Source organism: Numida meleagris, chromosome 9 (assembly GCF_002078875.1).
Source record: "Numida meleagris isolate 19003 breed g44 Domestic line chromosome 9, NumMel1.0, whole genome shotgun sequence".
NCBI lineage: Eukaryota > Metazoa > Chordata > Aves > Galliformes > Numididae > Numida > Numida meleagris.
Window position 1 is genome coordinate 16,145,834 of NC_034417.1, and position 13,767 is coordinate 16,159,600.

Sequence of the window (13,767 nt, forward strand, 5' to 3'; positions counted from 1 at the left end):
TTGTTGCAAAGCAGAAAGGTCCCAGAGTTGTAAATAGGGCAGTCCTATTGATGTCACATCCAGAATGAGGTTGTGTCAGTCACAACGGTCAGACCACAGCATGAGGAGAAAGCGATTCTTATCGTTGAACTAATTAGATTAATCGATGCACAAAAGAGATCACAAGTGACAAAATGTTAAATTTTCATTTAAATAATTTAAGCCCTGAAGTGCTTTTATCATCTCTCTTAATGTGATGTGACCAATGCATTAGCCTAAACAGATTAGAAAGATACTAAAATGGAAAACAGTCTGAGGTCATCAGTGTTAAATGAGAGTAGAAAAGGAAAAGCATCTACTGATCTGTCAGAGTCTCCAACTACAGTGTCCTGCAGGAGGAGATACGTGTCTGAGAGACATTAGTACCACCACAGACGGAGCAAGTTTTGCACGCTGCGTGCAGGGCTGGTCTTCCTTATCCCAGCAGCAGCATTTTGGTACCAGCAACCTCCACCTCCCCCTGAGATCAGAGAGCAGGCCAGCTCGATCCTTTATCTGTGATTCAGCCATCAGATCCGCTCAGCACGCGGGAGCAAGATGGGAAAGTGAGGCTGTCCCTCGACAGGGCCGCGCCAGGCCGCAGCCAGCCCCGCTCCCACCAGCTGTGCTGTGCCCGCAGGCAGCACGGCCTGCTCCTGCAGCCCTGCGCAGCCACACGCATCAGGGGCAAAGAATTGGGGAGGTCTGTCAGCTTGAGGTGTTAAACAGAGAAGTCCCCAGGAAGGGCAACCTCACAGGCTTTTTTCTCATGTGATCCCACCTGCCATCACCAGGACAGGACATTATGTTCATCCAAACAAATTAACAATTCATTTCCAACCCTGACACGAAGATTAACCCTGCCAATTAATTCCTTAATCTCTTGCTGCCGACAAGGCTCGCAGTTGCCATGTGGATGCGTGTCCACTGGGGCCTGAAGCAGGGCCATTCTGTTAATTAATGCTGCATCCAGGACACGGCGCAGCTGATATTCAAACATACTCCAACTATACAAGCCAGAGCTGCATCTTGCACTTCACCAATGTGCCAGACAGCACCCAGTGGACACCTTGAAAAGGGCACAGATCTCAATGACTGCGGCAGCTTTTGCTACATATTGGAAAAATGCTACCTGGTATGGAGTCATTTAGCCACGACGTGGTTGCACTATTGTATAGTGCACACAGGAGCTGGCAACATGCGAAATACAGTAGTGACAGAAAGCGATACTCAGTCACCTTGAGGGTTTTCCGCAATCCAGCTATGACAAATTGGGTCAATTTTCCTTTGTTTCTCTAGGTTTTACCATATATAATTAAAAAGATACTGCTCATTAAGGTGCTTTATGAAGTAATAATAAAATCTATGAATAATATTAAATTAAAGGCTACATAATGTCTCTGGACGTATAAAGCAGGAAATTGCAGGTGAATAAAGTAAGCGAGCAACAAAAAGGGAATCACTTAGTGCCTGTTACAACTAGTCCAGCGGGTGGAACGAGTGAAGGTATTGCAGAGCCGCGAGGAGTGTACGCACTGTATAAACACACAACCTAAGTGGTGTTTACAGAGATGTACAGGGAAGGAGGACGCACGGTGTACAGGACAGAACTTTCTGTTCCATGCATGTGTTAGGTAATGTCTGCTTTGGGGTTTTAGGTTGGGGTTTCTTTGTTGTTGTTATTGGTTTTTCACACGTTCGGGTTCAGTGCTCAGTTAGGTACTGAACTTCCTTAGCCCAGGAAAGGTGAAGCCCACCCTGCTGCAGTAGCAATACAGTCTGAAAAATAAAGTCTGATTTTCCCTGCAGGCCTTCCAGCAGCTCCTGACAAGGCTGGAGAAACAGCTGATCTGCCTATGACTAATGAAAGGGGAAATACATTTAATGCAAAAAAACTGCAGCTCCCTGATTGGAGCCACCAGCTCCACGGGTGCCTTGTCAGAGGGCATACCGGAGAGGTCTTTCATTCTTCTGCAGAACGCTTATTTAAGATGTGTAACAAAACCAAGCAACATTCGAGGACTCAGGAAGGCCAAAGGACAGATGCCTATTTACATAGTGGAGGTGCCTTCAGTGACACTGTCAGTGACAGTGCTACTGGAGAATGCAGCCTGTGTCCTCGGGCCTTGTTTCTACAGGATTTGTCAGGACAAAGGCTTGCATCAGCTTTTCCCAGGGTTGCTGCCTGTAACGCAGCACTACTGTGTTGTAGTTGCAAGCTGTCCCTGCTGATTCATGGTGCTGTTTCCTTCACAAAGCCACATGGTACCGATTCTCACTAGGATCTGGGGTGATTGGTGTTGGAAGGGTTAAACTGCTGCTCTCTACCGGACTATTTGGCATCTCCTTGTTTTCTGAAGTTATCACGCTTTCTTCTAGGGACTTGTGCTATAAACAGCTCTCGGGTGGGTGCCAGTTATGTACTTTTCCAGACACCACTATCAAACACGTCACCTAACAGCGTATTGGTACAGAGGGAAGGGAACGTAATCTTTCCACTACGCCCTATGGGAGCAGGTAGAAAAGCCCCAGTAGTGACAAGAACACCATCCTTCACTCTAGCACACAGTTTTGGCTTCCAATTATTTACCAAATGTGACTTTTCCAAAGCTACACCAGGTATTGCCAGAGCTCAGAGTCCTGCTTATGCCACCTGCATACATTTTTCTGAAACGTCCCCCCCAGATGCCCTGGTGCACGTCACAGGCTGTGCCCCAGCCCAATGCAGAGCAGCTCCCTGCAAAGCCAACCTCCCACTCCTGCTCAGGTCCCCTTTGATCGGCAACTGCAGCAATAATTTACATCTCCCATCATTAAGCCTTCTGTTTGATCACAGCCAAGCAGCCCTTCTGTGGAGCTGGCACGCATTTACAACCCAAGTATGTTGGGAAAACAACTTCAAGGCTATTTAGGGAGGATTCCCATGCCTGTTACAGTTCACAGTTCAAGGGGATCCCCGTCCCTGCCAGCAACACACACTGTTAGATACACACTGCAAGGAAACCTTGCTTTGGAAGGGAGAAGGCAGAAGTGAGAGCAGCCTGAGAAGTTCTGCAGTGTCAGCCTTGGCTTCAAAGTGTTCACTGAACGAAGGACAGTGATTCAGGAATGACCAGGCTGGATCCACCCCCATTCCCAGCCCCACTCCCCATTCATTTACACTGGTGCCGCTTTGCCCCAGCACAAACCACAGCCCCAGCAGCCACTCCCACTCCCTCCATCACACGGTAACAACTCTTTCCCAGACAGCTGCACGCCCATCACTGCGATCTCAGCTCCAGCTACAAATCCCGAACGAAGAGCAGCTATTCTCTTGCCAGCTCTCAACAGTTCAGTCTTGCCCTTCCTCCTTGCACCTCAATGGCACCGATCTCAGAATCCCCGCAGATAGCAGGGGAGGCGAACGAGCAGGAAGAAGGCAGGGAACAAGGCCTCCTGTGCTCGCAACTCCAGCGTTCGTTGTCACAGCTATCCGTGCCAGCTCAAGGCACTCGAGCCAACGGCTGAATGAAATTAATAAGGCTGTATCCCAGCTAAGCGAGAAGCAATCTTGCCATTGCTGGCGTGCAGCCCTGGCTTGCTGGCAGCCAGAGCTGGCAGGAGACAGTGTGAGGGGCTGGAGATGCCCCTTCTTGGGTTATCCCAACCCCAGCAGCCCTTCAGCCCGGGGTCTGGCATCAGGACATGTGGCTTGCACCCCACAGTGACTGCTGCTTGTGCCGACGCTTGTTTGAATAATGATATTTTCAAGCTGACACCCACAGAAATGTTTGCATCTTGTTCCCATGTACCTCAGGAGTGTTGTAATTGATCTCACAGACTGGGGTTTTCCCAAAATCCCGAATGATTTTGTAGCCACTCTTCCAGTAAGGCTTTAGCCACCCTTTTAATAGACTTCAGTGCAGTAACGCATTAACTTTTGTTCCCTTGAAGACTTCAAGCTTTCTGGGCTTTAGAAATCTGGATGCTGATTTTCCTCCTCTCATCCAATCTCTTGGCAATGTAATAAATAAAACTAATTTACAATAAAATCTGCTGCAGACATCGTTGTCTTCAGCTGAGTGGCAACTCCCAGTTCATGTCTCAGGAACATTTGTGGTTTCTGGCATATCCCTAACAGGTATGAAACTTGTACAGCTGCTGACTCACAAGCCATGCAGGGACTGATGCAACACACTGCATAGTCAGCCTTCAGAGGTGGTCTTCGGCTCGCAACTTCATGCATAGGAGGGAGAGAAATGCCCCAACCCAAAGCCCTTTGTGGGGACGTAGAGGAAGAGGGGTAGGCCACAGGCCAGCAGTGCCAGGAAGAGGTGGCCCTAGTGGGAAGGGGCTCTGTGGCTGCCCATCAAGGGTTGGGCAGAGCTCCTTTGTAATGCTGTTCCTGCCCGGTGCGATGACTCTGACTGCGGGAATCAGAGTCACTCCCAGCCGACAGCTGGGAAGATGCCGCTCCTACTTACCAGGTTCACACGTGACATCCCATTTTATCAACCCACTCACCTGCTAGGTCATTCCTAGCAAATTATTAAGGAATATAATTAGAAATATTGTCTAAGAACGAAAAGACAGAGTGAACAACGTTTGGTCATGAGCAAAGACACATTGGAGTGAATTTGCTTTCCGCACCGATTCTGTAATAGCCAAAAAGGAACCATTCAATGGAAAGCATCTGAAATCAAGAGATCAGAGTCTAAGCTACATCCCTCTTCATGTCTTTTAAAGCAGAAAGGAAGACACTGTTGCCATTGCTAGGCAGTACAAAAACATGCTGGGCAGCTCTATCTTGGATCGCATGCAGAGATATTCCAGTGCGAACCATGCTCTGAAAGGACAGAGGTGTGACACAAAGTGCTCAGCAGCCTCAGAACTTCCTCACCACAGAGATCTGGTGGAAGCAGACCGCAAGTACGCAGTGCAGCTCGCATTAGTGTAAACAGGCAGCCCAGTCAATTTATGCAGCGTTAGTCATGACAACAGCAGTCACAGCCTATTGTAACATAACCAGAATTCATTAGGTGCTTCCCTGTCGTCCACATGAGTAATAATAATAACACCAATTAATACTTCAAACATGAACAAGTTTGTCCTGCTCTTTTAAAAGGAAAAAATATTGTTGCCCTTATTTTAAGGATGGGGATCTGAGATAAGCAAAGATGGTGACCTAATTGTTGTTATTCTTTGGAGGAGATGATCACCTAAGGTGTTTTGGTGCTTGGTTCCTTTAGGTAATTATTTTTGAGATCCACCCATAAGTAGAACAACAGAGACAAAGATCTGGAAACGGAGAACAGACATAAGACTGCACTGCTTTGTAGGATACCGAATACACTTCTCATTACCTGTGACATTAGGTAACAGATCAACGAGCTTTTGGGAAGAAGGATGAGTGAAAGCCCCCTGTTCAGATCTTGCCTCCAGATCTAGTAAGCGCCACAAGATTCATTCACGTTTCCACCTACCCTAAAGCTCTTGGTGTCAGGGACAGACACAAAAAGGAAGCGGAGATTTTAATATCTGTCTGCAATTCAGTCTCTTGAGTCCAGAACCAGACCCTGCATCACTGAGGCTGGATTCAACAAGATCTGGAAAGGAAAGAAGGCCACCTATCTCTGTTCCCACAACCAGCATGAGAAAGCACATCCACCAGGCAGAGTCCAGGCAGTGGTTACTGATCTTTCTGTCTTTCTTATACGCCTGGCCTTGAAAACTCTCCAAATGCAGACTACTGATCAATCTTCATTAATTTATCTTGCTCTGTATGTCAAATTCACTGGGCATACATCTGGTATGGCTCCAACTGTTACCTTTCTCATAGTTGTTTATAATCAGATAGGAAAAACTGCTTCAGACCCCCAAGGTCAGTCCCTTTATAAAAGCAAAGCTTTAAGCCTTCATATCAAAGATCTCCAAACACTTGAAAAGCATTGGAGTAATCTTCATCAGATATATCCATCGGTCCTACAGTCTGTCTACAATATCCACGTATCAGTTGAGTAGTTTTCCTGGCAGATGATGAAGTCAGGGAATTCCTAAATCCCCATCCTGCATCCTGTCCCTAAGACAGATAGGGACAGGACAAGAGCTGCTCAGGTTCTGAGTAGTGAAGAAACCATTTCACCCCATGCCTCCATCAGGCACATTTTAGTAACACTAGAAGCTGCCAACCTACAGAAAACTGCCGTCAAGTGAGGCACTCAGAAAGCTCTTGACTTTAGCCAGCTTATTCATGACTTCTGTAAAGGAATCCATTCTCCTTCCCATATACTAAGTCAGAGTTGCAAGGTGTAGTTCATAGGAACATTTTTCACACAGATAGCTGTGTCTTCACGTTAAGTTGTCTCCAAAGGTCATGGTCAAGATCTTTGATGCTGACGCATGACAGAGGGGAAGAGGCAGTTCGTAGGAAGATCCACCCTTTCCCATTCTGCAATTTCCCCATACACACCTACGCCCTTACTTCAGAATCGGGTTTGTGCAGGGAGGCCAACAGCTTCTGGCTTATTGAAACAGGTGACACAAACAGCAGAATGATTTACTTTGGCACATACCACTCCATGCTTTGTGCAACCATATCCAGGAGGTGTCAAGGCTCTTTGATTTTGCAAAAGAGTTTGCAAAGCTGCAGGAGGCCTCTGAGACTACAGGCCTTCAAACATTGCTCAAAAACATCTCTGATTCCTGTTTGCTGACAAAAATAGATATTAATTAATAATAATAAAAAAGAGCATCACCACTGTCAGCAAAATGCATGTCAAACATGGAAGAAACATAATGAATTTGTTGTCTGCATCTTCCTGCTCTGCTAATCAAACTGACTGATGTTCAGGAGGATCATATGCCTTCTTGCGGGTTGGGGCTGGTGGACAGAGAGAGGGAGGATGGTGGAATTTCAGATCTCAGTTTGGACACGCAGTCTAGCAATGCCAGGTAAAGAAATCTCAGTGGGTTTGAGCAACAAACATGTCTGACAGGGAACCCTGAGAAAGAGAAAGCTCAAAGGGACTCAGGAACACACTCAAACTCCATCAGACTTGAGCAGGTCTTTTCCAGGATCCAGCACGTCAAATCACTGGCCTCAAAGCTATTCTTACCCTGACCTTTGCCTCACTCTATTGTCAGCATCGTGATTTGCCCTACTGTGCCTTTCCTGAGCCATCTGCTCTGAAGCAAAGGTGGGTGGTAATGACTATGTCTGTCTGTAATATCCTTCCAAGCTTGGGAGCCAACAAGCCTGGCATATGTCCTGAGCATTACCAACCTCACCTAATTCCCAGGAAGGGTCTTCTGGTGGAGTAGCAGATACAGCATCCTTCCACCAAACTCAGATCCTTCAGTCTGGGAGATTACCTCTCTTCTATCTGTTTTCTCTCTTTCCAAACTAGCAGGACTTGGACAGCAGAGAGAAGTATCACTTTATAAATGAAAGAGCAGTGATCCCTATAACCGTACTGACCCCAACCAGACACTGTCCCCCTTGTTCTCAGATGCTTCTGATAACCGATTTAACTGTAACTTCCATCACGTGTTGTAAGGATAACATTCTTTGGATTTCTGTTTCAAAGTGCATTCAGAAACTAGCCATTATTTGCAGAACTGGTGATAAAGGGATCAAGAGAATCCTGCCAGCATCTAGAAAACAAAGTCTTAATTCAATGCATAAGCAGCTACCACCGCCTTGCATCACACATGCTGCTCACAGCCTGCAGAAAGCCCTTTTCACCCCAGCAGCTCCTGGCCAGCAGCTCAGGCACTTGGGTTGGCACAGCAGGAGGTTGTTAATCAGCTCTGCTCTGCACACATGTGACCTGGCCGTCCTGGCTTTGGAGACAAACTGAATCAAGCTGGTTTTTTGCCATGTAAGTGATATAAAAGAGCAGCCCCGTGTAGCAGAGGACTGTGATGGATCAGATTGAAATAGCAAACTAATGCTGGTCTATCCAGGCCACTAAGAATCAGAAATCAGATTAGGGAGCAGTCACTTACTGTACAGTCCTCCAAACAAGCATTACCCAGGACATATAATGGAAATGGAAGGACTATTAGAAGTGTAATGGCCAAACAACACTAAAACCCAGGACAAAATCTCCAGTAAGGCACACTGTGTAAAGGGTAAGCTGTTGGGAAAGGACTGAGAGCAGCAGCCTTTATTTATCTCCAAGCATGACACCTCTATTACGCACTGCTGGATCAGGCAAGGGTGCCACACTGTGCTACATGAAGATGGAGCCATGGAAAAGTGGACAGGAAAGAATGGGCTTTCTTGAAAATGACATCCTTCTTGAAAACAAAAAGGATTTCTCTTCTGAATTAAAACAAAACTCACTTTTTCTTCCTGTTCTGAAGAATATGGATAATTTGCTCCTCACTTGAAGACGTAAGAGCAAGAACTTAATGCAGAGAATGCCATGCTAACGTGGAAAATGTGTTGTTACATTTATATCACACTTTCCATGAGACAGGAGCTACGTGTATTTCTTATTTTTGTACAGTGCCTTGCACGTGGGGTTCTGATTCCTAACAGGGAATAATCTTGAGGTCTCAAGCACAGTGTCAGAATCTGACCCTACATGGAAATGTTGTTCTTCAGCTGAAACTGTTCAGGGATGCGACCATCCAGATGAAAACAACCCTATTTTCAGGCAGATGAAGGGCTAAAGTTTGCTGTGATGGAAAGAAGGCTGGAGAGAGAGAGAAAAGCATCTGAGACAGCTGTCTGGGTGCTAGGACCAGAGCCATGCATTGGATGGGAACCTCCAAAAGTAGGAGCTAATGTGTGAAGCAGCCTGTGAACAAGAGAAGAAGGGAGCACCATCACACCCCAGACTCCCATGGCAGGGCAGGGGACTATTTTGGGCGCAGATTCCTGAAACCCCTCCAATCAATGCCCTTTTCGTTAGCATGAAGCAACAGGCCAGATCTGGTTTTGTGTATATCACCATGGAGAGCAGATGCACCAGCCAGAATAATGTTCCTGTCATTCTGACCCTGGTAAACGTCTATGAAGCTCTCTTCTAGAAACAGGTATGAAGGGCATTTGGCACCATGTAAGATTACATGCACAACTACCACTGCTGCTCTTTAGAAGTCGTTCAACCTTTACTCATGATGGAAATAGTTTCCTAACATCTCTGAGACGGTTTGGAAAAGTTGTTAGTTTATATAAGCATATATACTCTGCTGCAGCCTATCACTGGGCATCCCAAGGGGAACATGACAACCTACCTAAGCATGAGGCCTCTCGTCTTATGCAAGCTCCAGCTATTTCCTTGTCTAAAACAGGATATTCACTGCAAAAACAAAAAGATCCTGTTTAAGTGGTCCATTAGGAAAATTAGTGAAACCATGTCAAAAAGGTTCCAAAAACATCCATTTCAAATAGTCCTGCTAGCCAGGAGACTCCTCTCCGTGGCTCAGAGGTGTGAGGACCACCTGCAGTCCCTGTGCAGAAACTGGCTCACTGTGGAAGGGCCTTTGCTGAGCTCTTGTGTTGAAAGCATATGAAAATCCACATTTTCACAGATCGGGTGTTGATCTGCCCCAGCTGACAGTATCAGGGCACGCAGGGAGATGGGACAGCAGAGGAGCAATGTCAGCACTGAGGCTGCATCGGGACAAACAGACTGAATGCCAGTCAAAGACAACAGTGCTCATTGTACAGAAATAGTTAAACTTCAAAACAAACAAAAAATACCCACAAATGAACTATCAAAGATCTTCCTTTACTATCAACTACACACCCTAGGGTACAGGAGACCAGAAAGCTAATGACTGGAGGGAATAAAGCAGTGCTCTTGATCAAAATCCAATCCTATTATTTTCCAGCTTGTGGAACAGAAACAAAACAGCATTTAAGGTCTATCATTTACCACTGACCTTTGAACAGAAATTTTCTGCCAGCCCTTGTTTGTGTTTCCACGGGCGATGGGCTGTTGCACAGATTGCTGACAGTGTGCTGTGAACGCAGTGAAGCCTATGAGAGCCCACAGAGGTTTGGGGTTTTGCAGTCATCCGAACCCTAAGGTAGTTTAAATATCGTTTAACTCTCTACCGCGTTAATGCTTTGAGAATCACACAGTCCAGCAGAGAAGACATACGTATTGCACGGGCTGAAGTGGTCATTGCTTTGTACACAGCAAAGCAGCCCAGTCCCTCCCAGTCCCACAGAGCTTAGAATATGAACCCAGCAGGACTAATTCCCCCAGTGAAAGACTGAAGAGTCAGTGACACTTCCTGCAAGTGACAAACACACTTCTGAAACACAATAAATGTACCTTGAGTAATCATCATCAAGTATCATTAATGGCAGTCTGCTGAAATCATGAGGACATGACAGCAGGGTAACGAACAGCAAGTCTTGCAGGAAACCTGACAGGGCTCAAGCATTAAGTATTTTCTAACTGGCTGATGCTACTGAGATAAAAAAAAAATTAAAGATGTGAAATTTACAAATAATACTACTTAGTGAAAAAGTTGTTTGCAATTTAAACAGAATTTTGCCTTTATTCTTTGATAGAACTTTTTAAAATAGCGGGACTATAAGATTTATCAAATATAATCGTAGAGAAGTCCTTAATTATGTCTTACGCTCTATTTAACTGTTTTAATCATTCTGTTAAAACCCTCTCCTTTTATGTTGAATAACATCATAAAATCTAACGGAGCCTCTGATTTTAAGCAATTTTATGGAATTCTGCCGGAAGACGACAACGACATTGCAACCTCCCATGTGCCATTTCGTATCAGTTTCATACGGATTTTCCCAAAGCTCTGCCCTGGGAGGCTGCAGTAACAGGAGGCTTTGAGAAACAAAAGAACTTACTGAAAAACATGCCCTGTTCACTCCCCCAGCCCATGTGCACGACCACATCCCAGCCCCACTCTCACCATGGATGCTCACCAGTGACTCAGCCCTGGCCACCACCAGCCCAGCAGCTCTGTGGGTTTCACACTGCTCTGGCAGTGACTCCTGTAGTGACTCAGCACTGTGGGTGCCCAAAGCGAAAGACGAACTAGAGATGGCCTTCCAAGAAAAAAGTTTCCTTTTTGTAAGTCACATTCATAAGGGTTAGGTTAGCCCACAGGAAAGTTCCTCTGAAAGATGCCTTGGCAGCCCTGGCCAGACAACCATCTATTCTCAGTGAGCAAAACCTTCCCCTTCTGGGAAACTCCCTTTTCATTTCCTGGGAAGAGCTAGGACAAATGGGACACACAGCGTGAAGCAGCACGGTGTGAATCCCGTATCTCCCTGCCCATGGTCCCTGTGAGATACAGCCATCCGAGCTCAGAAACACCAACATGAATAAGCACCGGATGCTTCTTCCCTCAGATAAAGTAAACCAAAGACATGCTAAGATGCATGCCCAGGTTATTGCAGCTCTAAGGTCACAGCCCTGCGGCTGTGAAAAGCTGTCCCTGGACTCCTTGTTTCAACCTGGATGCCTGTCACGAGCAGAGCAGCTGTTACACTGGGCATTTTATAGATTCAATCCATTTCTTTCTTGAAAAAAACATCCCAAAGCCATTTAAAGAATGCATCATGTTTCTGACGAACTATGGGTCTATTTTCATGATATCTAGTGTGGCAATGTTACTTGGTAACTGGAGTTACAGTTCAGACAAACAAATCGGCCTGTGCTGTGAGGAAACTCCCGCTCTTTCAAAACACTTCTATGGTTTCCACCAGCAGATTACATTGCAACAGCAGTATTTTTGGATTTCTTCATGCTAGGGCACTGCCTGAAAAAAACACTTCACAACCTCAGGGTAAAGGGGCAGGGAAATGTTTAAAAAAAAAAAAAAGTAATAATTGCAGCCTGAATGGCAACCTAGCTCTCGGCAGATGTGGGGACTGCTGCTCAGGATGGCCACACGCCCTGGGAATGGGCTGCATCACACACGCTGAAGAAAGAAGGGACCAGATCCACTACTGTAAGGTATCTACAAAGCCAGAAGCAAACGGCCTGCATTCCGTGGAGAAGAGATGTAATCTTGCACAAAGAGCCCATGCTGAACAGATCACAATATTTGTTCTCTGATACAGTCTCAAGGACATCACCAAGCATACAGCATGCCGGCTTCTCATGACTAATGTGCACAGAAATATCATCCAGGAAGCTCTTTCCAGAGAATGGGGAAGTGCAAATACTATGCTCCAATTTTCAGCTAAATGGGCATGTCACACTGTGTTTTAATCTTATGTTAAATGTTCTAGCCAGAAATCTCATGTGGCAGCTGGTCCTGAGAATTCTGTAATATGATAACGAAATGTCTGCCTATAAACAAAAACGTTTGTATTACAAGTGCTTTCCCACGGCATTTAACTATGCGGCATGAATCAGGCGCAGGGACAGGAGCAGTTTTCCTTGGGTCTTAGCAAGTCTCCTATATCTCAAGAGAAATAGAGTGGCAGTGTGTGATCTTTTCCCAGCAACAGTGGTCAGCACAGACCTAGCAATAAAAATAATTACATCTCTTACATTTATACAGTACATGTATCTTCTATTCCGAAGAATTCTCAAAGTGGTTTACTAATTACGTATCTATCTCAGGAGCTGATGTTGCGGCTGTTGCGGTTGCAAGAGCAGTCTCCTGCAGACTTTGTAAAGACTGGCACTTCTTTCTGAAAGGAATGCAAAGATCAGTACCAAACCTCTGGCATGAGGAAAAAAATCCCATGCTGTTAAATCCAGCAACTTCGGAAAGACAGCCGGGGACAGGAACACAACGGTTCCTGTCACACCTGCTGAGCACAGGTACCGGGGACATCGCCTCCTAGGGGACGTCCATAAGAGACTTGCTCCAAGGCATGCTCCCTGCTCACCTAATAAACACCAGCCAAAGGCTTGCACAGAAGGCATCTGCCAGCAATTCTTCATTATCTAGGTATTGAAAGGTTTGGGCAAGCCTGCCAGCAATAAGCAGTAACACGGGGATCCTGGCTGCTGGCTCTGACAGGATTTGCTCTCTTCCTTCCACAGGCTTTCTCCTTTGGGTGCAGCACACAGCCCCCACAGGCTGGACACTAGACTAATAAACCCTCCCCAAAACCACAGAGCTGCGCAGAGGATCCCAGCAGCTCCTTGCAGTTCCCCATCCCAGCTGGCTGATCTGGTGCTGAGCCCGAGGTGACCCAGATGAGCAATGTACTTGTGCTCACATAACCTCGTGTGTGAGCTAACAAACTCTGACAGAGTGCTGCCTGCACATAACGCGAATAACCAGAGGCCTGACTCTGATCTATCGACACCGAGCTTACTCCAGCATAGCGCCACTGATTTCTGTTGAAATATTGCCAAGGTCACACTGATTCAGAGAGTTCAGATGTAATTTTGCCTACCGAAGGCAGGACTACATTTTAAGCGAGAACAGATTTAATTAGTGCTATTTGAATGTGATGAGCTGAAGTAAAGAGGAAAAATAAAGAAAGACAGAGCTCCAACAACTATAAATTTTAATCTCCCCACTGTGAGCTTAAAAAACGGGGGAGAGCTGAGGAAGGAAAGAGAAATTACCAAAGGGAAATAATGTCTCTCCTAACAAGATAATTCAGGGTTTGGGAAATAAAACCAAATAGAAAAAGCCTGGAGTTAAGAATCCTGCTGCTTAAAAGCAGCACTGAATTCCCATCACTGCAGGTTATAATGGAGTGGTTCTGCTCTGCGTTGTATTTAACATTCTGCATTTCACTCCTGTTCACAGACCTCTGCGAAAAGCCAAGTTCTGATGTGGGATTACGGTGCAATGGCT

General features: G+C 45.9%; 1 long non-coding RNA gene across 1 annotated transcript in view; it reads right to left on the bottom strand.

Moving 5' to 3' along the window:
* The window catches only part of LOC110403682, a 135,366-nt gene that overhangs the window by 57,782 nt on the left and 63,817 nt on the right, over nt 1-13,767 (bottom strand). The window lies entirely within an intron of this gene.